This window comes from Leptopilina boulardi, unplaced genomic scaffold (assembly GCF_019393585.1).
Source record: "Leptopilina boulardi isolate dan_hultmark-lab unplaced genomic scaffold, ZJU_Lbou_2.1 LbouV2_25, whole genome shotgun sequence".
Classification (NCBI taxonomy): Eukaryota; Metazoa; Arthropoda; class Insecta; order Hymenoptera; family Figitidae; genus Leptopilina; species Leptopilina boulardi.
Window position 1 is genome coordinate 172,357 of NW_026137807.1, and position 25,814 is coordinate 198,170.

At 29.4% G+C, this 25,814-nt stretch overlaps 1 protein-coding gene across 2 annotated transcripts in view; it reads left to right on the forward strand.

Annotated features, from left to right (window-relative positions):
* LOC127280781 (frizzled-2-like) overlaps positions 1-25,814 on the forward strand; it is a 216,087-nt gene that overhangs the window by 25,099 nt on the left and 165,174 nt on the right. The window contains exon 3 of one of the 2 annotated variants that reach the window (XM_051304044.1): positions 383-429. The exons of the other annotated variant lie outside the window; for it this stretch is intronic. The gene's annotated coding sequence lies outside the window, so the exon portion shown is untranslated. The remainder of the gene's footprint in view (positions 1-382; positions 430-25,814) is intronic. 2 annotated transcript variants of the gene reach the window in all.

The window sequence follows — 25,814 nt, forward strand, 5'->3', positions numbered from 1 at the left end:
TCTTTTTCTCAAAGCAACCCTTATTTTTCAAATCGCTCACCCTCTCCGCTATTTTCCTCTCTGTTTCTCATTCCCAAAGAAAAACATTTATTTCACGAGTATCTCTTTTTCGGCAAATCATTTCTTATTTCTCTGTTTTTGTTTCCATTTGCAGTGGAAAATTGATTTTTTTTTGCTAAAAGTTAATTAAAAAAAGTCTAAAAATGTAATTATCATTTATATTACAAAATTAAAGAGGGAGAAAAAACAAATTCATTTTTCACCCTTTGAAGATTACATTTTTTCTTACAAAATCGCACAATTTTTTTTTTTTTTTTTTTTTTGCAAAATTTATTTAAAGATACACCGAATTTTAAAATAATTTGTTTTTTTTCTGTTTCAGGTGAGTAGATCATGAATAATCAGCTTCTTAATGGGAACTATATTAATGTAAGTTAATATAATTGTTTTTTTAATAAATGTGTTGCATTTTTAAATTTAATTTATATTTTTTTATTTATTTACATTATAAACGGGTAAAATACCTATAAAGTAGCCCTTTTGTACTCAAATCATAGGTAAATTAAAAAAATAGACCCCTTTTTTGTTTTTAATTTTCAATTTTTTACCATTAACCCCTTCGCAGTCTAGTAGAAAAATCGTTTATGGTCCCAAAATGGTAAAAAAAAGTTTTCAAACAAATATATCATCGTATTAAAAATTTTTGGGGTTGCTGAATCCAAATTTGAGGTTAGATTTGGGTTCAGCCACCCCAAAAACCCCCGAGTACCAAATTTTGAACGAATCTAATCATCTTTAAATTTTTCCGACATATTGGGTCCGCCATTTTAAATTTTTTAATCTGATCTCAAATTTGGATATAGCGAGTCCAAAAACCCTAAAGGAACCATTTTTATGCAAATCTGTATCAAAGAAGGTGACTTTAGGCTACATTTGAGCTATTGCATAACAAATAAATGTAGATATACTTAAGAATAATTTTGAAAAATGTTACACACGTGGGGGATCGAACCCAGGACCCTTGGAACGCGAGCCTTGTACTCTGACCACTCAGCCACTTTGAATTACAGATATTATCTAATAATAATATTTCAATTTTGTTTTTATTTAATTTGATACCAAAATGACTGTTTAACTCTATGATTTGACGCATCTGTTTTAATTTGCCTCCCTGAAGAGGAAATCATTTATAGATTTTGAAACGTTGGAGTAAACTTTTATTAAAACAACAATGGTCCGAAATTTATCGTTTTATATTCATATACGAAACCTTCTAATTAATTTTTTTTTAAATTAAAATTAAATTTATTTTTAAATTAATTTAATTTCAAAAAAAATAATTTGATGGCAAAAATTTTACTATTTTCCAGATGAAAAATATATATATTTTTTTCTTTAATCGTTGATCATAAACGTTGTGAGCTTCACCGACGTGAAATTGCGGCAATAAAAGAAAATTCAATAGTTTGATAACAAAATGACATTTATTGTATTAGCAAAAAATTTTTTTTCTATTTATACGTATGATTATATGGGTTTTGGGGGAATGTTGTAGTTAAATGAAATCAATGCGGTATTTTCAGACCAAACAAGTAAAAATAACCAGGCGTCAATAAAGTTTCGAGATGAACTGCGGCTTGTATACCAGCAGGGATAAACCCTTGTCTAGAGTGTGAAAGTTACGCATGCAAGCGCAGGGTGTGCAAGTTTTACGATCGTTTAACGCCCGTAAAACGATATTTTATTACTGTCGAAATGAGGCAGAAGTTCGTCGCTTTCGATCATAATCTTTGTCACGTGGCCTAAAGCCTATAAAGTCATCAATGTGACTAAACATCCTGATGACTTCCGGACGCAGTAAATTTATACCTCAATGAATTACGATCCCATGAATGTTTCGCATGACTCTGGTAATTGTTTTATGCACTCAAAACAAAATAATAAAAATAAATTTTTTCTCTGACACATATTTTCACAAAAACAAAAATCATTTTTTTTTTTTTTAATGGGTTAAGGTGGGTTTCGGATGCCCAAAAAAAGCATATAATTTTACGAATTTTTTTTTAATAGATAAAATGAAATATTTTATTCAAACAATTTACATATAAAAAGGATACATTTAAAAAGTAAGTTGTGAAATTTTGATTAAAAAATATTACAAATTCAGTCATTGGGAATAAAAAAATATTTTTTACTTACCTTCTAAAACTCGAACATAGAAGTATACAACTACCCCAATAAATTTTCTAATTAATTTCTACCAATTATTATAAAAGTTAATAATGGCTGCAATTTTATTTTTACTAAAAACTCTCTAATTTTTGTGAATATTTTTTATGAAATTAATTTTAAAATTTTAATTTCAAATTAAAATAGAAATTAAAATTTAAAATTAAGAAATTTTTCATAAAAACTATAAAATTTCATTCTCACGAAAAATCAAAATTTGAGGGATACATACATTTCACCACCTGTCAGACAATTATAAACGTGATGAAATCCTCATATGAGAAGTAAAAGAAAGTCGGTATAGACTGACATAAAATAAAAAGAGAAAAAAAATAGGAATTCGAATTCTAAAAGCGTTTGATTCTTCGAAATTGTCACGCGTTAACGCAACTGAATAATCACCACGAAGACCCACAACGTTTATTTTTCATATGTATAATATACATATATATATACACTTCATGCAATCAACAATGCCTTTATTTAAATGTATAGCTGGTACAACTTCCGCCCATTCGACTTCCCTTCACTTTTTTTTTTCTTTTAACACCTTGACAATCATATTCTTATATACTCGTTACTATACTTCACTGTGTGTGTGTGTATGTAACACATTTCTGTGTATGGATTCGTTTACAAAAGCAATTAGAACGATAACATACATGAAAATCGCCTACGAAGGAACGTTTGTTCAGTCACCTCTCTCTCTCTCTCTCTCCCTGTATGTGTAATTATCAGAGAATCGTGCCTAGGAATATATTCTTGCTTGACCGTTACTGCCACTATGATTATCCATGCTGTTTTCTTGTAATTAGAGAACTTTATGTTTCCTTACTTTCCCCCTTTTGCGCTTTACAATTATTTGCAATTAAGATTATGCGCTTAATAGAACGCGAGAAATTTTCGGTGTATGAGCAACTCCCAATTTGAAGGGTATAATTTTCATTGTTTATAATTTTTTTTTTTTTTGCTTAATTTTAATTTTTTTTATATACAATCATGCTCAATAGGATTTGTTCACTTAATGGTTAATATGTATATTCAAAAATATTTTTTTTTCGCCATTGACATGAAAAAGTGTCTTTTTTGTGCCTGTTTTGGGCAGATAAAGTAGCACTTTTTAAGGCAGTTTGGGCCAACTGCCTAAAAAAGACTTTTTTAGGCAGCAAACTGCCGTATAAAGTCTTTTTTAGGCAGTAAACTGCCCTATAAAGTCTTTTTTAGGCAGTTGTTAATTTTTGCATAATTTTTTTTTTTGCTTTTATTTTATTTATCAATTTTTATTATTTTTTTTCTTTAAAATTGTTTCACTTTTTCATAACAATGGCGAAAAAAATAGCGTATGTGGCTCGCACGTAGTAATTTTTAGGTTCGGATGATTTCAATACTCGCTGTCTGTGCGACTTCGGTTCGACTCGGCTCGCTTTCGGCTCGACTCGACTCGCCTTCGGCTCGTCTTCATCTCACCTACAGCTCGCCTTCGTCTCACCTACGTCGCACTAACGACAGCTCGTACTGAAAATTACATCCTCACCTAAAAAGTACTACTTTACGTGCTTGCCACATAATATACTATTAGAGCAAATTTTTTTGTTTTACAATTTTTGAATAAAATAATTTATAAAAATTAGTATTTTTAATTCATAATTATCCAGTTGGAAAGATTCCCCGGAAAGTGCCCCCTGGAGGTTCTATCAGAATTCCGCCGGAACTTCCAACGTAATTCCGTCGGAATTCCATAGGAGTTCCAAAGAATTTCCGATGGGATTATTCCGACGGAATTCCGATTAATTTTTTCAAAATTTTTAGAGTCCTAATTCCGTCGGAATCCCATCGGAAATTCTTTAGAACTCCGATGGAATTCCGACGGAATTACGTTGGAAGTTCCGGCGGAATTCTGATAGAACCTCCAGGGGACACTTTCCGGGGAATCTTTCCAAGTGGGTAACTCCTTAATTAAATAATTAAACAAGCCTGAAAAAAATAGAATTTCCGTTGTCAGAGATCGTGAAGACATTTCCCGTAGTTTTTGGGGAGGATTTTGAGAAAAGTCGTGGCAAAAGTCCCTAAAATCACGTTTTTGGCAGTTATTGAAAATTTCTACCAGGTAAATCCAACGTGCTAGTGACTTGTCATAGGAGTCAAATTGAAACTTGAACCCTGTATTTTACGACGATATATAGCGATATTGACAATAACAAAATAAATTAGCTGTCAAAAATGCGGTTTTTTTTAAGTTGTCAAGCATAAAAATTGACTCACACTGTTTGTAAATACAACTATTTTAAAAAATACTTGGATTCGTTTGGAATTTGTCAATCGGGATTTTTCGGGATCGCGGATTACGGATATGATGTCAGATTTTCAAAATTTAAAATGTCGGATCCAATATGTCGGACGACTTTTTTAAAAATCGATTCAATCCGACATATTGGATCCGTTATTTTGTATTTTAAAAATCTGACATTATATCCGTAATCCGCGACCCTGAAAACCCCCGAGTGACAAATTCCAAACGAATCCATAAGTATTATTTAAAATGGTTAAATTTATACGAACAGTGTGAGTCAATTTTTATGCTTGCCTACTTAAAAAAAAAACAATTTTTAACAGCTTTATTTTGTAGTTGTCAATATCGCTATATCGTCGTAAAGTACAGTGTTCAAGTTTTAATTTGACTCCTATGACAAGTTTCTAGCACGTCTGATTTACCCGGTAGAAATTTTCAAAAAACCAGATTCGAATTCAGCTCACCAAAAACCACGGGAAATGACGTCCCGATCTCTGACAAGGGAATTTTTTTTTGCAGGCTTGTGTTATTAATTCAGAAACAGAATCCTGAAAAAATCTTGTGTTATATTGTGAAATAATTATGTTTAAAATTAAAAACAAAATAAAATATTTTTTATTAATAAAAAAAAAAATAAAAAAAAAATAAAAATTTCGAGTTATAATGCTAAAAATATAGAAATGAAACAGGGCAGTTTCATATTAAGTAAAAGATGAATTTTTAAAAATATTATCAAATAACAAGTAATTATAGAAAAACCCAAAAAATATAATAGATTTCTAATAAAAATAACAAACTAAACTCATTATATTGTTTAATTTAAAAGATAATTGTTTGTAATCGTGTAGTAAAATTTTAAGCATGGAGTAGTATAAGGAGACCGAACGATCATGTTAAAAATCTGCGTTAAAAGTGGACCAAATTTTGGTAACCGCCTAGTGTCATGAAAATACGTAATGGAACACTAGCGCCACTGATTGTGTTAAACTCAGCTGGACAGTCAGCCATTGTAAAAGTTTTTAAAATAAGTAGCAATGTATTTTTGGGTTATGTTCAACGCACTTCTAATTTTTCCCACTGTTTACATACTTCCCACGAGAGCGCTTGTGTTCCATTACGTATTTTCATCACACTAAGCGGTTACCAAAATTTGGTCCACTTTCAATATACGTCGTTTGGTCTCCTTATACTACTCAATGGTAAGAGAAACAAATTTTTAGGTTATGAACGTGAAAACATGTATTTTGACAACCTAAACAATGGCGCGAAATTTGAAAACTGGTAAAATTAATTATTATTTAAATAAATAATGATTAATATTTTTTACTTGAAATATATTAAATATTCGCACTGACGTTAAGAATCTATTTAATATTATTCAAATATTAGAAAAAATTATTTAAATTGTAAATCAATTTAAAAATGAAAACCAATCTAAAAATCTGAAATTAAGGCACTCTTAAATTGAGTAACTTGAAGTTTGTCTTGATACCGATCTCAAAATGAGTTGCAACAAAAATGAGTCCAAGTTTTTTCTGTGCTCCAATCAAAATTTAAATTAAAATTATATATAAAAGCTTCTTTACATTCAATTTTCCAATAAATCATACACGAGAGTATAAATTCACTTTTCAATGAATTCTACTTTATTTTTATATCGACGAAATATTAAAAAAAAAAAAATACTGGTAATTTTTTAGCGTATTTTTTGTCATTTTCTCTCTCTCTTTCTCTTTGAAAATCTTTGACGCTTGTGTTCTTATATATATATAGGATTTCTTGAAAATCCAATAAATCTGAAGCAGGGGTTCGTAAATAAAATTTCGACTTGGAAGTAGAGTAGGTACATTGATCTCTGCAATAAATAAAGTATAATGTATCTTGTCTTTGCTCTTTCGCGATAGAGAAAAAAATATATATATTTTCTGATTTATTTCGTTGGTTAGTTGATCGTAATAATGATTTATATATTAAAGTGCAAAACCTCCCCTTCTAATGCAACAAATGCGTTTATAGATTCGATCGCTATTTATATATATAAAGTTCAATAATTTTTCAACTTGTATATATATATATATATATCTATATTCTCTCGTTACGCGTGGGATGCTTGTTTCGTTGAAGTTGCCAAGTATACTATATATGTATATATGAAGACGTAATTGGACCAGTTGACAGTTTCCCCGAGCACTTATTTGACATGTGACATGATTCAGTAGCGTTCAACCGTTGACACATCTTCAATTACGAGCCTCCATCGAACCAATCATCATCATTATTCGACAATAAGCTGTTTTTGTTGATCTGATGCTATTGTCACTTTTTCCCAATTGACAATTTGAGGAAGTCAAGTTAAGCCGGAGAAATATAATCTCTCTCTCGTCTTAATTTCGCGGATGCTTTCAATTGTCGTGATTTGAGAAAATAACGCCATAGAAAAAACTTGGATTCAAAGTGATATATCCGTATACGATACTCATTTTGAGTTGCAGCAAAAATGATAGTCACTATTATTTTGAATTTTATACTGTAAAAAAAATATTTTGCCTTATTCACAGTTTCGAATTGTAAATTTACTGAAATTAGTAATTAGCACATCTTCAAATGTTGAGGGTTTACATAATTTATTGTTGACTTCATACTTTGAAAGAAGCAGTATTACAACTTTTTGTAAATTTAGGTTGCCACATAAAAAGTAGAAAATTGAAATTTTTTTTCAACTAAATATTTGTAAATATAATAATTCAGTGCCGTGTGTATGAAGTAGATATAATTTTACTAGTCTCCATTTAATATATTTGCGAATGTGAATTACTATACATAATTCTGTTTCAACAGTGCAAACATTCAACACGCAGTCTATTAATATTATTAATTTGAAACAGTGACTCTCGTTATTTAATTTGCTTATATGAGATACTAATTTAGACTTAACACGAATTGTAATAATCTTCTGACGATCCTAATTAGGAGTCATTGGTCACCAGAGTGTGTTGAATAAACAAAACTCTATTGGAATTGAGAGTACGGGGAATTCGCCAACGCATATAATAATATATATGCCAAAAGGCTTATAGCATTATAATCCTCACGATGAATGCCAGAGCTGAACATATATATATATTTTTAGGGCATTTCTTAATCATCATTTTTTTTTTTTTTTATTTTTTTGCCTAACAGATTTATAGCACGACCTTATAAGAACGTTTGTTCTACCTTCATATCCTCAAATCATGGCCATGGGCGTCGATAAATTCCTTTAAATTTTGCAGCATATCAAAGAGTTACTTTCATGTTCTCAGAATCACTTGGTCCATTCCCCTCTCTTCAATTATTATATCCGCCTACCCAGTGCGTGTAACAGCTTCTTGAAAATGATGAAAATAAATCCGTCTTTTCATAAATTATTATTTTTTTTAAAATCCTCATCGACCTTTTTTTTTAGAGAACAAATTTTGATTTTAAAAATCAAAATCCCATTTGGATTTTTTCTATCTATAATTAACGTTTTTGATATTTTCTTTAAATTGTTTTTTTTTTTTTTTAATTTGATTTTGAAAAGGGAAATTCCACTCGAGAAAGTATTTTGTGTTCATTATACACTCATACATATAGAGCACATGGATGTTTCACCTTATCTGACCGTTTGGTTGGTAATGGTCCATCGACCATTTCTATTTGGTTGAGGAACTCGTCTGAAAGTAAATCGAACTCCTGTTCACCGAGTCGCAAAAATCGAATATATATTTAGAGAGAGGGAGATGGGAAAGAAACATCACCTACTATTCCTATAATCCGATTGTGTTCTATCAAAGCGTATTATATCTTCGTATTTCAACTCAACAATATTTAACTTTTTATGTCCCTTACACCAGCCGTAAACATTAATTCTACTTAAGTACGTTATGTGTATTTAAATTTTCTATTAAATTCAATTTTAAAATCTCCCATAAAAAAAGTTTTAATTTCTCTCTCATTAAATAATAAGCGCATCTCATTAATTTTTAATCTTCTTTTCGAAAAATTTTTTTTATAGTAAACTAATATTTTTAATGAAGAATATAAAAATAATTAAGAATTTATTTTTTATAATTATCTTTAACATTATTTTTCTATTACTTGTAAATAAGGCATTAAATCTGTAATCAGTGACAACAAAAACCTCCAACTGACATTTTGTTCTTTCAAGAAAATATCAATTTTTCTATCAATTTGTGCTAATTTTGTTCTAATTTATGGTACAAAATTTTTTTTTTGAAAAAATTAAGACTCAAATTTAAAAACAACATTTGTCAAAAAAAAATCAATTTTAAAATCCAAAAAAGCAATTTTTAAGTTCACAAATATTCAAAAATTATTATTTTTCAAAAAAAAATGATGTCCTGAATTATCTTTTTGTACAGTTCATTTCAGCAGAAAATTTGTTTTTAAAAAATAATAATTTTTGAATATTTCTAGGTTAAAATGTCGTTTTTTTAGATTTCGTGACTTAGGGCTGAAACCCTTAAAATTTTGCTTTGGCGTCCGTCGTACACTCATGCGGTTGCCATGGTAACAGTTACCATAGTAACAGTAATCATATTAACACTTACCATAGTAATAGTTACCACAACAATCGTTACCATGTCAACCGTTACTATAGCAATCGTTACTATGTCAACCGTTACCATAACAACCGATTTTATGACAATCATTACCATAGCAACCGTTTCTATGGCAATCGTTACTATATCAACCGTTACTGTGTCAACCGTTACCATTACCATAGCAATCGTTACTATGTCAAACGTTACTGTGTCAACCGTTACTATGGCAACCGTTGTCATAGTAAACGTTACCATGGTAAAGGTTACCATGGTTAACTATTTTTTATTAATATACAATATACTAATTTTTGACCTGAATTTTAAAAGAGACAAAATCCTAAATGAAGGCGCTTTGCGCCTTTTTCTCTTACTGATTTTTTAAATTTAATTTTGATTTTTTTTTTTTAATAATCTCTTAATTAAATATTTTGAAAATTGTTGTGAGAATTTCTTTTTGTTCTGGTCTTGTCTTGTCTTATACAAATTGGAGCAAAATTTTTTTTTTTTTTTTTGAAAAATCAAAATGACGTTACTATAACTTCTTGCAAGTAATATAATACATAAAAATATGATAATTTTGCATCTATTGCAATTTTAAAATGATAAAAAATGATATAATTGAAAATGCATAAAATTTATCTTCAATTTAACATTCGATAAACTTATTTCAGATACAATAGTATATGCTTAAAGATTTAGAGAGAGGGATAGAGATTTGTAGATGTTTATATAGAAAATGTATAACGATCTATTTCAGAAATGTCTGCAAAGTTGTTTGAAATGGGAAAACTTTATCTTCTCTAAATGCCTCAGGGAAAATTTCAGGAATGTCAGAAAGAGGAAATATTGTCGAGTGGAAAATAATTGCGGTCACGTGCCTTCACTTATAGTAATACAGCTATTTTTTTTGACTGTATATATATTATACCTACATATATATATATATATACTTTAGTCGATTCCATGATCTTCATTTTTCTCGCATTATTGAGTAAGTTTCACCCAAACTTAACCAATAAAACTTTCGAGCATTATTGAAATTGATTTTGTAAACTAATTTGTACACCCAAAAAAAAAAACAATTTAATTTAAACGAAAATTTTTTACTGTGTCTAAAAAGAAAATCTTATATATTTTCAATAAATGAGTCATTTAAAATTTTTCTTTATTATTATTTTTTTTTTTTTTGCTAAATTGGGATTAAAATAAAACCGTTGAATCTTATTTTAAACCAAAATACAATTTTTTTTGGTAAAAATAAGCAAAAATTTTGATAAAAAGTGCTGGTTTTAAAACAATAATAATTGAACAATTATTATCTACATTTTTCGAATAATTCTTTTATATTAAAATTTAAGTAATAAAATATGTTTTGGAAGATTTTCTCCTTTTATTGGAAATGACTATATATATATATATATATATATATATATATATATGTTGTAGTGAATTGTACTGCTTGAGAGGGGAATAAAACGTCGAGTTGGAATATAAGGGAAAATAAAAATGTAATACCAAAAGAAATCGTCAGATTACGTACGAAGAGGATAGAGATATATAATTCGATTATCAACATCTTGAGTGCCTCCGCTTTATATTCCCCGGGCAAGTGGGACTCGCGCGCAGAATTCTCTCTCGTTTTTCCCCGGACTCAAGAGCACTCGCTGCGAGTTAATTTTCTCTGTCTCTTTTCGATGGTCCCCTCCCCCACCCCCTTTTCCTCCTCTCTACTACAGTCAGCCATAGTAATACTTGTGCAATTCGAGTGTAATATATCCGATGAGTACTCCAAAAGAACCGGATAAAAGGTATAAAAAAAAGAAAACAAAAAAAAAAAAAAAAAAAAACTTTTTTCCTACAATACAGAAAATAAACGCTTCCGCGATTTCTTTGTCATATTCAACGATGGACACTGTCCATCGCAGACAGCTTTTGATGAACTATTTTCCCTCCGAAAAAAACTTTTAATTTACCTCTTCATCCTTTATCTTTTTTTTTTCTTATGTATACAAAAAAAAGTTTATCTATCATTGTCGCATCTTTCCGGCATATTGGACCCGCCATTTTGAATTTTGAAAAACTAACATCAAATCGGTGATCAGCGACCCCGAAAACCCCCGAAGTAGAGAGTTTCAAGCGAATCTGAACGATTTAAAAAAAAAAAAATTCCGCCATATTGGATTCACCATTTTGAATTTCGAAAAACTGACCTCACATTCGTAATCAGCACCCTCGAAAACCCCTCGAGTAACGCTTTTTTTCGATTTGGCCCCACTGTGCAATTTTGAAATTCTCCGTCCGCCATATTGGATCCGCCATTTTGAATTTTGAAAAACTAACATCGAATCGGTGATCAGCGACCCCGAAAACCCCCGAGTAGAGAGTTTCAAGCGAATCCGAACGATTTAAAAAAAAAATGTCCGCCATATTGGATCCACCATTTTGAATTTCGAAAAACTGACCTCGGATTCGTAATCAGCACCCCCGAAAACCTTCAGTTTTTTCCACAATTTTCAATTTGCACAAACTAAATGTAATACCAGGATAGAGATGAAATATGAAATCACTATTTCAGCAATTGTTTAAACAAATAAAAAATAAATCGCAACATTAGTAAAATAAATTATTTGACAACATAAAATAATATTTATTTAAAAACCTCGATAATTCCAAGTCTTTATTTCAATATATTTTAGTGAAAAATTAGTAGAAATTTCCATTAATTTAAATTTATAGACTGATTACTAATTCAAATTTAAAAAGTAAAAAAAATTACTTTGAAAAAAATTCAATAAGATAAATTATAAAAAAAAAAAATTTATTTTTTATATAAAAATTTTAAATATTAAATGATAATTTTTATTTAATTAAATAATAAATCATCAGATATTAATTTAAATCGAATATTACTAAAAAAAAAAAAATTTAATTTTAATAATTATTAATAATTACAATATAATAAAATAAAAATTTTCTCTTTCCAGACAGAGACGTCATAAATATATAAAACAATGAACTGAAATAATAGGTAATAATTATTCTACATTTATCGTTATTTGAAAATGAATAAATTGTGAATGGGTCAAACTGATATTTGGTTGCAGATATTTTTAGCCACAGACGCGACGAGGCGAGAAAATTAATTCGTGGATCCGTTAATAAAGATTGGTCAATGTGACGTCATTGTGTTCAATTTAAATGACATTAAAAAGCTTTGACGCCAATTCTCTTCTCGATTATATAAAATATTGTTTTTTTTTTTTTTATTTTCTGCACATTCAATATAAAATAAATATTTTACTCGCGAAATCAATTGATGTGCATTTAATCTATTTCTCGAAATCAAAAAAAAGATTATTTAATTTTTCTCTTTTTTTTTACTTAGAATAATTTTTATAAAATATAATTTGTTGATAATTGATAATGAATTATTAATAAATTGGGGTTTAATTTATAAAATCTTCATTGGGTCAATTTTTGATAATTTTTATATTATGGGAAAAAATTGTACAATGTATCAGTTATTGAGGAACAAAGAACAATGAGTGTGGCACACGTTATTGAACAAATAAAAAAAAAAAAAGAAAATGTGAATTTTATTTTTTAAGAGCTTTTTTGGCACAAAGGCTCACATGATTGGGCACCACTGGAGGCTCGGCAACAAATCAGCATGACAAAGGGCATGTATGGGGCTGAAAGCACGCAGGCTGGGGTATACGTTGCAGTTCACAGCTAAAGGGGTGTGTGGCCAGTGAAATCTGTCACTTGGATGTCAATCAATATTTCGAGGGGTTCGACCCACTCTGATCCCCCTCCACTTCTATACTCGGTTAGGAACCCCCAAATCTAAATCATCCATTTCCATGCTCAATCTGCATCACACGTCATCATCAGTGTCCAAGTGCCATCCAAAAAGAAAAAAGAGAAAAAATTTATAAACCAGTTTTATTAAAATTGATTCTTGCTATTTAAAATCGATATTTTTGAATTCTTCATTCTGAATGTTGTGTGCTAACTTTGCTTTTGTCGCGATGGTACATCAATCATTGTATATATGAACGAACAAAGATTAATTACGGTCACTTTTCTGTCTGACGATGCATCATCTCTTTTGTTATGGTGTTCTTACAAGTTTGTTTAAGCTGAAATAACTTTCTAGATGTTGAAGTTTCTTTTTTCATAAAAAAAGAAAAGAAAAGGATAGCAAAAAAAAAAAAAATCATGATTGAGAGTCCTTTCTGATTTTGGCCAAAAGAAAATGTGAATTTAAAGATGGATGATGAAAGTTACAATTTTTCGGATGATGAATTTATTTTTCATTATTCTTTACCAGTTTACAAAAATTCTTGTTTTTTTTTTTTTTGATTGATATGATTTTTAATACTGTATTTTTATATTGTTCAGTTTTTATGAAAATTAGGAGCACTCTTATAGGCACAAAAAAAACGAAGCTGAAGTACGCAACGTTTAGGATAAACGATTTTTAAAGAAAGAATTTTTTAAAATGAAAAATTCTTTACCTAATTGTTTGTAACTTTTTTTTTACAATTAATATTTAAATACATATTCTTAATCTAAAATTACAACAAAAAAGTATAAATGTCTTTACTAAATAAATTAATTTTTCTTTTGCCATTTTCATAATCAGCGACCTCAAAAATAGCCTACATTCAATGGGAAAAATAAGACTAATATATAGGGGAAAATAAGACTAATATTGGGGATAGTTTTTGTAATGTTTGTTTTATTGTAATTTATTGCCGAAATGGTTGATTTATGATTTAACTTGATAAATTTTCATAATTTATTCAAATATTGTGAAATTTATTAGAGGGTGAAAATTTCTCAACTGAGCCACCTAAAACTGATGACTTTTCGGTTATATAAAAATTCTTTTAAATAAAAATTCGATGAAATAAAAAATCGGTTAAATAAAAATTTTGCTATTGAAAAATGTGGTTCTACGTTAAAATAATTTTCTAAAATTCAAACCGAATTATGTAACCGAATTTTTATATAATCGAATTGTTTTTAATAGAATTTTTATTAAAGCCTAATTTTTACTTAACCAAATTCTTATTCAATTAAATTTTCACTAAACCAAATTTTTATTTAGCCAAATTAGTACACGGAAAGAAAGTTTGTAGCAATATTTGATATTATGGTGTTACTTTTTAGTATATTTGGTTACAATTGCGGAACATTTTGGCATGATAACGATTTTCGATACTATTTTTAAGAATGATTGAGATTAAAATAAGAATATTTAATATAGTTGGAAAGAAAATTTGATATAATATTTACGAAATCTGAAATCTTTTTATTGAAACACAAAAATGTCAAATTTTAATAACCTCTTTATCAATTTTTCTAACCAAATATTTCAAATTTCGTAATTAGAATTGTATAAAATGATATAATTATTTTAGATTTTGATATATTTGATATGAAAATTGAAAAAGAAATATCAAAGTTAACGAGATTCGACGAAATTTGCCGAAGTTGAACGTTCGGAATTGCCCGATCCTCACCGAGTGGTAACGAAGACTGACGAAGCTCTTTAGACAAGCCCCTTTTTACTATTATCTTGATACAGACCTGAATTTCTTTTATATAATTAATTTCGAAGATTTTACAATAAATCAGTAAAAAAAATTGTTCTTCAAAAAATAATAAAATATTTAATTATTTCCCAATAAATAATGATTTTTATTTATATTTTTAAACATGTTTTGATATAATTTCACCTTTCTCATAAGCGGTGAAAAATATGTCTGGTTAGTATATAAGAATGGTCACATCAGTTTTTCACATGAGCGTAAAATTGTATATGAAGCGTTATTCTGCGAATGTTATACGTATTATCGTTAGTATAGGTTAGGAATAAAAATAAGCCAATCGATGTAAAACAATGCGGTGTATGTGTGTGTGTGTGCATTTAAAAGTTCATATCCTCGTCTATCCTCGAGATGAGAAAGAGATAAAACTTTGGCGTAGAATCTATTGGTGTTTCTGTTGTCATCTTTCACGACTGAACCACTTCGAATTTTTAGTATAGTTTTAACAAATTTCGAAATAATCTTTCCAAATTTTCATATAAATTTAGTAAATAACGAAGTGCGCGTCGGTTTAACTTACTTCTGGTTTTTCGTATAAATTATTTATCAATTTACGAAATAATAATTTCAATTTCTGGAATATATTTACTAAAAAGACTATTGGTAAAAATATACCGATTTTCGTTATCTAACCCAAATGTTCCGCGTTTGAAAAAGAGAATACTAAAATTTCCTATCAGATTTATCAAATATTGCTACTAAATTTCTTTCCGTGTAGATACTAATTATGTTACTTGCAAAATAATTCAATGAATATTCGTTTTTTGAAAAAATTTTCAGAAACCAGTTGTAATGAAAAGTTATATGATTGTTAAATAATAAAATAAAGAAAAAATATGATATTCAAGAATTCTATAGTCGATAATTCGCGTAATTCACTTATTTTTTAAAGGTACCAAGATTTTTTTTTTTAAATTAAAGTTGAGAAAGTGGAGATTTATGTCGTTATTGAAATTTTTTCCTAAACATATGAGAAATAGTTTAAATATTCATTTGTTCATTAAATAAACAATTTTTTGTGTATAAACAATAAAGGTTAATTGAAATTTCTATTGCATTTCAAAGTGACATAATTTTTCTATATACTCACCAAATTTTGTTAAATTTCATTAACAAGCAACGGAATAATTGCAAATTTAGTGGAAAGGTAACAAAATATTCCATTGTTAATAAATAATTTAAAAATTAATTTTTTTAAAAACGCATTTCAGGAATGTTTTTAATTCGGCATCCCGGCAATAGATTATGAAAAAATATATTTTAAATTTGAAAAGTCAGTTTTAGGTTGCCAAGTTGAAAAATTATCACCCTACAACCAAACCTTTAGCTCCCCTATTACAATATACAAATGATAAACAAAAATTTGATTTTTCCTTGAATGAAGTAAAAAATTTTTGTAAGACTGAAAAAAAAGAATTTTTATTATTAATATAAATTTTCAGTAATAATCATTGTAAATTTAAACTTTAATATACATCATATACCTAAATTTCATTGTTATGATTTGTAAATGATTCGTGTGGAACATAAGTTACAGTATGTTTCGGTGAAACCCAACTAATTTTCAGTATAATGAATTAATCGAGTGCGGGGGAATGGGGAGTGAATGTGTATATTGTATGCGTATATATGTATATAGTATATGTATTTGCGACACAGATGTTCGAGACGGTTCAGAATGTGCCTTGTGCACAGCATCCGGGCCGCACCTCTAAGTAGACGTCGCGACTAGATGGGAGGGGAGGGGTTATTATATAGGCTTCTTGTTGTTATCTATGCCAGAATATTGCAAAAGGGGGGAGGGGGTGGACACGTCACGGGCACATCCCTTCAAATAGAGTTACACGAGCTGTAACTACATTTCGATGCATTAATGTTTCCAAGAGACTTTGCTCTAAAATCCACCCTTCAGCCCTCATTCATTGAATACCTCTATACACATATATATATAAATTCTCTCTCTCTCTCTCTCTCCCATCCTTCTCAGTAATCATATATAGTCCTGTTTGCGAAATTGATCGTGGCTATATCGCTTTAAGTCAAAGAGACTAAACTAACGAAAACTCACCATCCGCTACGTATCCTTGTACAGAAGCTCAAGTTTTCGACAAGTTTCACTCATGTATAATATGTAAGTCAAGTCAAAGCTTGACAAAAGTTTGAGTAAATTTACCAGATCGTGATAAATTTTCTTTTGAAATATCGTCGTTGAAATGATATATAATAAAAAAAATGAAAAAAATTAATTAGAACAAGTGTATTTGAACAAGAAAATTCACTTCACAGAATTTTTATTTATCAGAATTTTTTTTTCTCAAATTTTTATTTAACATAATAGGCATTTTAAAGAATTTTTATTGGGTAGAATTTTATTGTATACAATTTTCTTTCAGATGAATTTTCATTTGTTCGAATTATTATTTGATATAATTTTCATATTACCAATTTTTCATACTTCATAATTTTTACTTAACCTTAAAAACAATTAAATAGAAAAAGTGTAGTCATGTCAGGCAACATTTATTTATTTTTTTTTTACAAATAGGGCAGGTGTACCAATTGTCGATGATTTTAGACAACATGTGACTTTGATATTTTTTTTCTCAGGAGTAAATGTACTTAAAATTTTGAATTTTGTGCAGTTGGACGAAGAATTTAATAATGTTTAATATTCCTATTTATTTTTCTAAAATAAATTATAGTGTAAGATAAAAATTTGTTTTTAAATGTAAATTGAGCAAAATCATCATTTGTCGATGGTCGTGTACCAATTCTCGATGTTCGGTTCCAATTCTCGATGGTATGGAATTTTTTTAACATATAACCTGACAATTACATGAGTTAACCTTTATTAAAAAATCGAATAAATATTTATTTTTCAAATCAAAATATTATAGAACATTGTCATGAAATGATTTTAAATATTTAACTGTAAGTTTATATTTTATACAAAAAATAACTAATCTATAAAAGTTTTGCATCATTGACGTTTAATAAACAAAAACTTAACCAACTTTATAATTATTTTGCTTTTTTTTCGTTTGAAGCATCGACAAATGGTACATCAGCTAAAAAACTGAATGCACTAACTTTCGTGTCAATACCTCGAGAAAAGGACCTGAGATAAAATATGGAACCAGATACCGATGATTTGTTTTTAAAAAATATAAAAAATTTATTTTAACAAATATATTTAAATAAAAACTTAATACAGTTCTTCTACAATGCTATAGTAATAATTTAATACGAAAAAAAGTAATTAGAAATACATTTAATTTGTATTTTTAAAATTCAACTCCCATCAACTTAAAGTTGAAAAAAAAAAATCAGACCAAATGGTTCCCTTAAGATTTTCGTCTGCTGATTACGAATCTAAAGTCAGTTTTTAAAAATTCAAAATGGCGGATCCAATATGGCGGACGACATTTTTAAAAATCGATCCAATTGACGTGAAAATCGTTACTCGGGGGTTTTAGGGGTCTCTGATTACGAATGTGATGTCCGTTTTTAAAAATTCAAAATGGCGGATCCAATATGGCAGACGACATTTTTGAAAATCGATCCAATTGACTTGAAATCGATTTTTAAAAATGTCGTCCGCCATATTGGATCCGCCATTTTGAATTTTTAAAAACGGACTTTAGATTCGTAATCAGCAGACGAAAATCTTAAGGGAACCATTTGGTCTGATTTTTTTTAACATTATTATTCGATTATATTGCATATTCTAATTTTGGACATGGCCCCCTTTGACCCCCTGTATTTCGGAAAGGGGGCACATGCACATCTTGAAATTTTGCAGGGATTATTGGGTCATCATATGTAACCATTTGGCATAAAAAAAGTTTCAAAATTCGAGGTACGAAAAAGGGGCATATTTTGCATGGGGCTTGCCGAGGGTCTTTGATTTTGCTTTCAATTTCATTTTTATAAATCTATAAAATTGTCATATATATATATATATATATATATATATGTCAAGACAATATTCAATTTATTTAAAGTAGATAGAGAAAAAGTAGTTATTTTCTTTATCAAATTTTACTTGTCAAAAGTGTCAAGTAAACTTATAACTAACTTTTAACATCATTAATAATTTTACTAAAATTTTGTGATATTTTTTTTTTTTTCATAGATAATCCACTTTTCATTAATTGAATTTTCTCTTCTTTAGAATGAAAATTATCGATGATTTTTTAATTTAACATCCGAGGAAAAATCCCATCTATATTATTATATCTTTTATGAAATAAAAAAAGAAGAATTTATAATATAATAAGTGCGCGTAGGTACAAGGGAAAATTTCCTATATAGGTATACAAAATTATGAATTTAAGAGGAAAAAGCGTGCGACTATACGAAGAACGTAGCACTTTAAAAGAGGAATTATTTTCACCAACTGATACTATATAGATTATTTCACGAGCAATGCGAATAATATCTTAATCTTCTTACGAGTGCAAGTTCAGTTTCTGATTCCAGATGAGACTCGAAAAATCCGTAAAGTAGACATGCCAAAGCTGTTTGAGTACTTGCTTTCACCTTTTCCAGAGTGTATGAAACGAGTTCTTGGAAAAAGATGTAAAATCTTATATATATATGTGAATAAAACTTTCTGTTTATCTAACGTACTATCATAATTTTGTATTTATTTATACATTTAAAGATTACAGCACGCTGAGTAGTTTTGATAAAGTCAAAAACTTTGTCAAAAAAATTTTAAAGAAAACTGTTACTTATTTAAATTAGTAAACATGTAAATAAATTTATACAATATTTGCTTTCAGCACTTTTTCTCGCCTTTCTTTTTTTTTTATTCTTCACTAACTTCATCCCTTTTTTTAATTTCAATGATAAAATTAGAAAAAGAATTTCTTTTTTTCTAATTTCTATTTTAATTTTTTATTTTATATCATTTCAACGATGATTTTTCTTAATAAAATTTATCTGGATGATGAATTGGCATTCTCAACTTTTCTTTTTTATTCTTTACTAACTTCATTCCATGTTAGATCTGACATTTAAAATTTTGAAAATCTAACGTTATATTCGTCAGACAATCAAAAATCCCCCCCCCCCCCGAGTAACAAGTTCTAAGTGAAAATTACCATTTTTAAAAAAATTTCCTCCATATTGGATCCGCCATTTTGAATTTTAAAGAAAAAATTAAAAACTAACGTCATATTCGTAATCGCAGCGACCCCGAAAACCTCCTAACAACAAGTTTCATGTAAATTCGTTAAATTTTTAATTTTTTAGTTCGCCATATTGGATCCGACATTTTGAATTTTTAAAAACTGACATCGGATTAATAATCAGCGGCCTCGAAAACTTTAAACTCGTTCTTCTCGAAACTAGATTCGATTCGTTCAAAATTTGGTACTCGAGGGTTTTTAGGGTCGCCTGAATCCAAATTTGATGTCAAATTTTAAAAAACTCAAAATGACGGACCCAATATGGCGGAAAAATTTTAAATTGATTCGATTCGTTCAAAATTCGGTACTTGGGGTTTTTTTGTGTCGCTGAATCCAAGATCAAATTTGGATTCAGCGACCCCGAAAACCAAATTTTGAACGAATCGAATCAATAAAAAATTTTTCCGCCATATTGGGTTCGCCGTTATTAATTTTTTAAATCTGACCTCAATTTTGGATTTAGCGACCCCAAAAACCCTAAAGGAATCATTTTTATGAAAATCTAGTCAATTTAAAAATTTTTGAATGCCATATTGGGTCTGCCATTTTGAATTTTGTAAATCTGACCACAAATTCGGATTCAGAGACTTTCTAATCCTCTTTCTGCAAAATTAAGATTCTTTTAAATTACAATTCTGCAAAAATAAAATATTCTACAAGACAAAGTTTTGTTGCAATTGAGATTCGATCAAATTAATTTTCGTCTAAATAAAAATTGTGTCAAATTGATTTTTGACCATTTGCATTTTCTAAAACGTTAACATTCAAACAAATAAATATTCTGCAAAATTAATATTCTAAAGATTAAGATTCTATCAAATCATAATTCAAAAAAATATTTGGTTTAGAACTTATTCATGCATCCTTAAAATTATCCAATTTTGAAAAATTATCTAATCTCGTAAACGACAGGATGAAAAAATTTGTATAAAATCATGAAGCTCTTTTTGGAGGCTATACAAAACGATAAAAAAATTTGTGCTAAATAAAAGAGGTCAAAGTCGACGATATCTTGATTTGGTATGGACTGCCCCCCATGTATATATAGTAGAAAAAGTATAGAAAAACAAAAATCTTTCGAATCCTTTGTTTTCGGGATTTTCTTTGTTCTATACTGATTATGAGAAATCCAGTGATTTGTTTCCACAAAGAGAACAAATTTCAAAGTAAGTGACAATTTGAATGAAGGAGAAGTGGAGGGATCGATATAAAAAAAGAAGGTACGTGAAAGATCGCAAAAGGGGGGGGGGTGAGGGAATAGTCTTCCGGTTCGTTGCACGTTCCGTTTTTCCGTAACTCTTGCAAATGCATTAAATTCCATACATTCGCGTATACTTCTCTGTCGAACCAACGTTGTAACCATGTCATGAGTCGCGATATACCGTCGGCTTTGAGGGTGCAGAGTAGCGTATACTCAACAAGTCACATCTCTCTACACTACAAACTGCCGCCACACATATTTATATGTATATATAGTTAATGCTCATGTATGTAATATATATATACACGCGAGCAAAATATATTCAGTTTCGCTTTGCGCGGCAATAGATTTACGCATAGATTACCGAGTGCCATGCCTCGCACAACCAGAGACAAACTTGCCTCGGAAATTCGTAAGCAAAACCTTTGAGTTGGTTTCTCAGCTCAAGAAATAATGGTTGATTCGACTTGAAAACCAGTCACAAATATACGCGCTTCAGTCGACAGAATGTCAGTAAACAAAAGCATTCGTTATGCAACTTCCTCTGCTGATTGTCAGTTGAACATTTTTTTTTTTACTTTTTTTTGAAGTAAAATAAAAATTTTTCAATATCGTGACAAAAATTATTTAGCAGTTGGAACATAATCAATGATGATACATTTTGACATTATACTCAGATGTAGAATATTCTTATCTTGAATCTTTATACGGAACACATGATTATCTTATAAAAATAATTTTTATTTTAAAGAATTTTCTTTTAGATATGAATTTTAATTTTTCGAATTAGCATTTAACTAAATTTTTCTTTTTAAACAAATTTTTACTTAACATAATTTTTAAGATACTCACACACTACAGAATTTTATATGTATATAATTCAAATTGTTGGTTGAGCTAACAAAACATTTTTGTTATGCCAACAAAAAACACTATAAGTCAAATTTTTTTGGTGGACTCAAACAAATAGTTTGGTTGCTTATATATATCAATAAAATTTTGGTTAACATTTTTCTCAATGTATATAGTTTAACGTTGCTATCACAAACAAAAGTAATAAACATGACGATGTGTTGGGTAATATATCTGTAAGTCAATGTGGCTGTGTGGTGTGCGTATAAGGTTCGCGTCCCAAGTGTCCCGGGTTCGATCCTCCAAGCGTGCGAGATTTTTAAAAATTATACCGCAAGTCTTTTATTTACTCTACATGTGATAATCCTAATAGAAGTTAAAAATAAAAAATTATATAAAGCGTCATTTATTTAAAATAAAAAAATAGCACAAAATAAGACAATTTAAAGGAAAACTGACAAGGCTCTAATAAGTTTACCCTATGTAGGGTATTGGTCGGAAAAAGTGTAACAGCCTTGTTAGGCACTAGTCAATTTTTCTAGGAAGGGCCACATGTGGAAATCTGTTCAGCACCCCATTAGGGCCACATTCTAATTTCTGTACAAGTAATTGCAATATACGTTTCTCTTTCCATGCTCCTACATCTATTCAGGTGCTATATGTGTACATTAACTGAGACATAAGTAAGAGAGAGAGAGAGAGAGAGAGAGAGAGAGAGAGAGAGAGAGAGAGAGAGAGAGAGAGAGAGAGAGAGAGAGAGAGAGAGAGAGAGAACGTTCCATAACCATTTTGCTTCATCACGACCCTCTGCCCGGCGCAAGTCAGAGTCGCACTACTTTGATCGCCACTCAAACATTTTCGCTACCACCCCCGTTGAGAGGAGGCAGCAACGCTGCCACCAACTAATTACAGTGCGGATCAAAGAATTTGCCGACGATGCCGCGACGAAAGAGCGCGTGCGTGCATTGAAGAAAGAAGGAGAAGAAAGATGATGAAAGAAAAAAAATGTTGGGAAACGAGAAAGAAAGCCACGAGGAGTGGGATTGAGAAAAAAAAAGTCACTGTACAAAAAAAAGAGAGAGACCGGTAAAAAGGGGATGCAACGAGGAAGAGGATAACACAGAAGGGGAAACGAGTGAGTGCGTAGCTCTCGCACCCTTTCGACGATCTCTGTATTATAAGCCTCACTTTTCGTGTATAGCAACGCGATATATGCACACCATGCACCAGCACCATCCTTCTCCTAAAAAAAAAAACATCAGTTTCAAGCGTCTACCCTTTCTCCCTCTCTCTCTCTCTCATGTCGAAGAATACCGCAGGGGCGTTACGCGCATTCAAGTTAGGTTGGGGTTAAAAAAATCTTCTCTTTTGAGCGCAACGACACGCTCATCCTCCAATGCAGAAAACATCAAGAGAAATCTCTTTTACCCTATATATGTATATATGCCTTTCTCAATACCGACAGTATTCGTGCCATATATTTATTTCTACATACCATTTGAATTACTCAAGAAGATAAGAAGTCTTTGGATATCAAATTAGATTGAGTTAAGCCATTACTTTGATCTGATAAAGAGTAGTCTTTTCAAAGATTATTTGAAAAATAAATTCTAAATAATTAGGATTCGAATTATTTTAAACAAAAATAAGATTTTCGTAGTTAATAGAAATTAACATTATAACTATATAATCCGAGGGGTTATTCACTAAGATAAGACAGGCCAACACTGACTTTGCTGCGGCAGATGTTAGTCCTGTTTTTGGTATGTTTTTTCATACTGAACACAAATCCGCCCAAGTAGAAATATCCGTGGCTCGCCGTAATTAAACACCGGCATGGTACTGATCCAATACTGGCTGTCGGTATTGACTTTCAGTACTGGCAGTGTACTGACTAATACACCGAATCAGTACTATGTCGGAGGTAAAAAAATATTAAAACCAGTACTGGCAGTACACTGTCATTCACACCGAATCAGTACTATGCCGGTGATAAAAAAACATTAAATGAAAAAGTCTTTAAATTATTTCAATAGGTAGAAAACGATGATTTTTTATTTTAAAAAATGTATATTAATTTCTTTCGAATACTTTCCCTCAAAATGTTGGATGTAATTGTAATGTATTATTATATACCTATGTAAAATATATTTATGTTTTTTTAGTTATTTTAGTACTCATTGAAATATGTGCATTAAGTTATTTATCATGCATACAATAACAATAAGTTGAGAATTTTTTTCTAATAGTTTTAAAAATAAAGCAAATGTAATTTTTTCACTGTAATTTTTAAATATTATTAATAATTAAATATTAAATTTAAAAAAATTTTCACCATTCATATTTTACAGTCGTCTTTTATTAACTTATTTTTAATTATGTAATTTATCAATCATTTTTGTCTGTTTTAATATTATTTACGGTAAAAATAATTTATTAAAAATATTTAACTGAAATTGATATCCAGTTTTATTTCATTAAATCTTTGTAAAAATTGAAAAAATTTTGTGAGTTTAAAAAATTTAAGAATAAATTCATTTTATTTTCGTGATCAATAGATAATACAAACTTTGAAATCAAAACTTTTGTATTAGGTGAACTACTTCAAGTCAGCACTTCAAGCCAGCGCGGCTGTGCGGTATGCGTATCTGACTTGCGTTCTAAGGGTTTAGGGTTCGATCCCCCATGCGTGCGAGATTTTTCGTTCTTAGTTTTAAGTGTTATAAGTACAATATTTGTTCATGTGTAATATCAATTATTAAATAATTATTAAATTAAGTATAAGTGCAAAGTAAAAAAAATTAAATATTATGAATTTAAAAAAATAAAAAAATTTACAACACAAATTATTTTTTGTAAAATAATTTATTAAAAATAAAATAATTTAATCAATATAAATGATAATTATTATTTTAATTATTTATTGTTAATAATATTTTATATATTCTAAATAACATTAACTATTATTGGCTTCACATTACCTGTTCGTGGTAAAAATGGGAGTAATAAGCTAATAAGGATGAAATTTGCATTGGAAAGCGTGTTTTAGCATTTTGTAAAAAAGTGAGATTTTAAGTCCGGATGAGTACTTTGCCAGTATTATGCCAGTATTATTCTAGTACTACGTTAGTACTGGTGAGCGGGACAAAATCAGTACTGGACAGCGTTACCAGCCAGGGTTGGTCCACTACTGGCCCAGTACGGCAGTCAGTACCGTTATACTGACTGGCAGTGTTGGGTCAGTACTATGCCAGTGGCACATTTCTACTTGGGCGTAAACGAAAAGTTCCTATCAGCTCTAGTTTTTGAGAAAAACGGAGTTTAAATGTTCAAAAATCGCGTTTTTGGCTAACTTTGAGTACCTCTAGCACTGAAATAAAAGGTAGTAGAACCTTCCACTTGGGCTTAATTTGAAGCTTAATGTTTTAATTATAATCCCCAAAAATGACCTATCTTGCACCATAACCTCAAAGTCATTTGTTATCATTTTTGATTCGCAAATATTAATTTTGTAAAAGTTTGAGCGCGTACCTTTAGCAAAGAAAAAAGGATCATAGAACCTTTTATTTGAACTTAAAATAAAGTTTAAACTTTAGACTACAAGCCCTAAAAATTATATTATTCACTTATAACCTCAAAATTGTTGGTAACCAGTATTTAACTACAGAACTTATTTGGTAATATTTGAATAACTCTAGTCAATAAAACCAAAGGTGAGTGAACCTTCTTGTTGAGCTTCAATTCAATTTATCCCTTGACTGTAGTTCATAAAAATTACATTACTGCACCTTAATCTCAAGGACTAGATGTATGCGCTCAAACTTTTACAAAATTAATATTTGC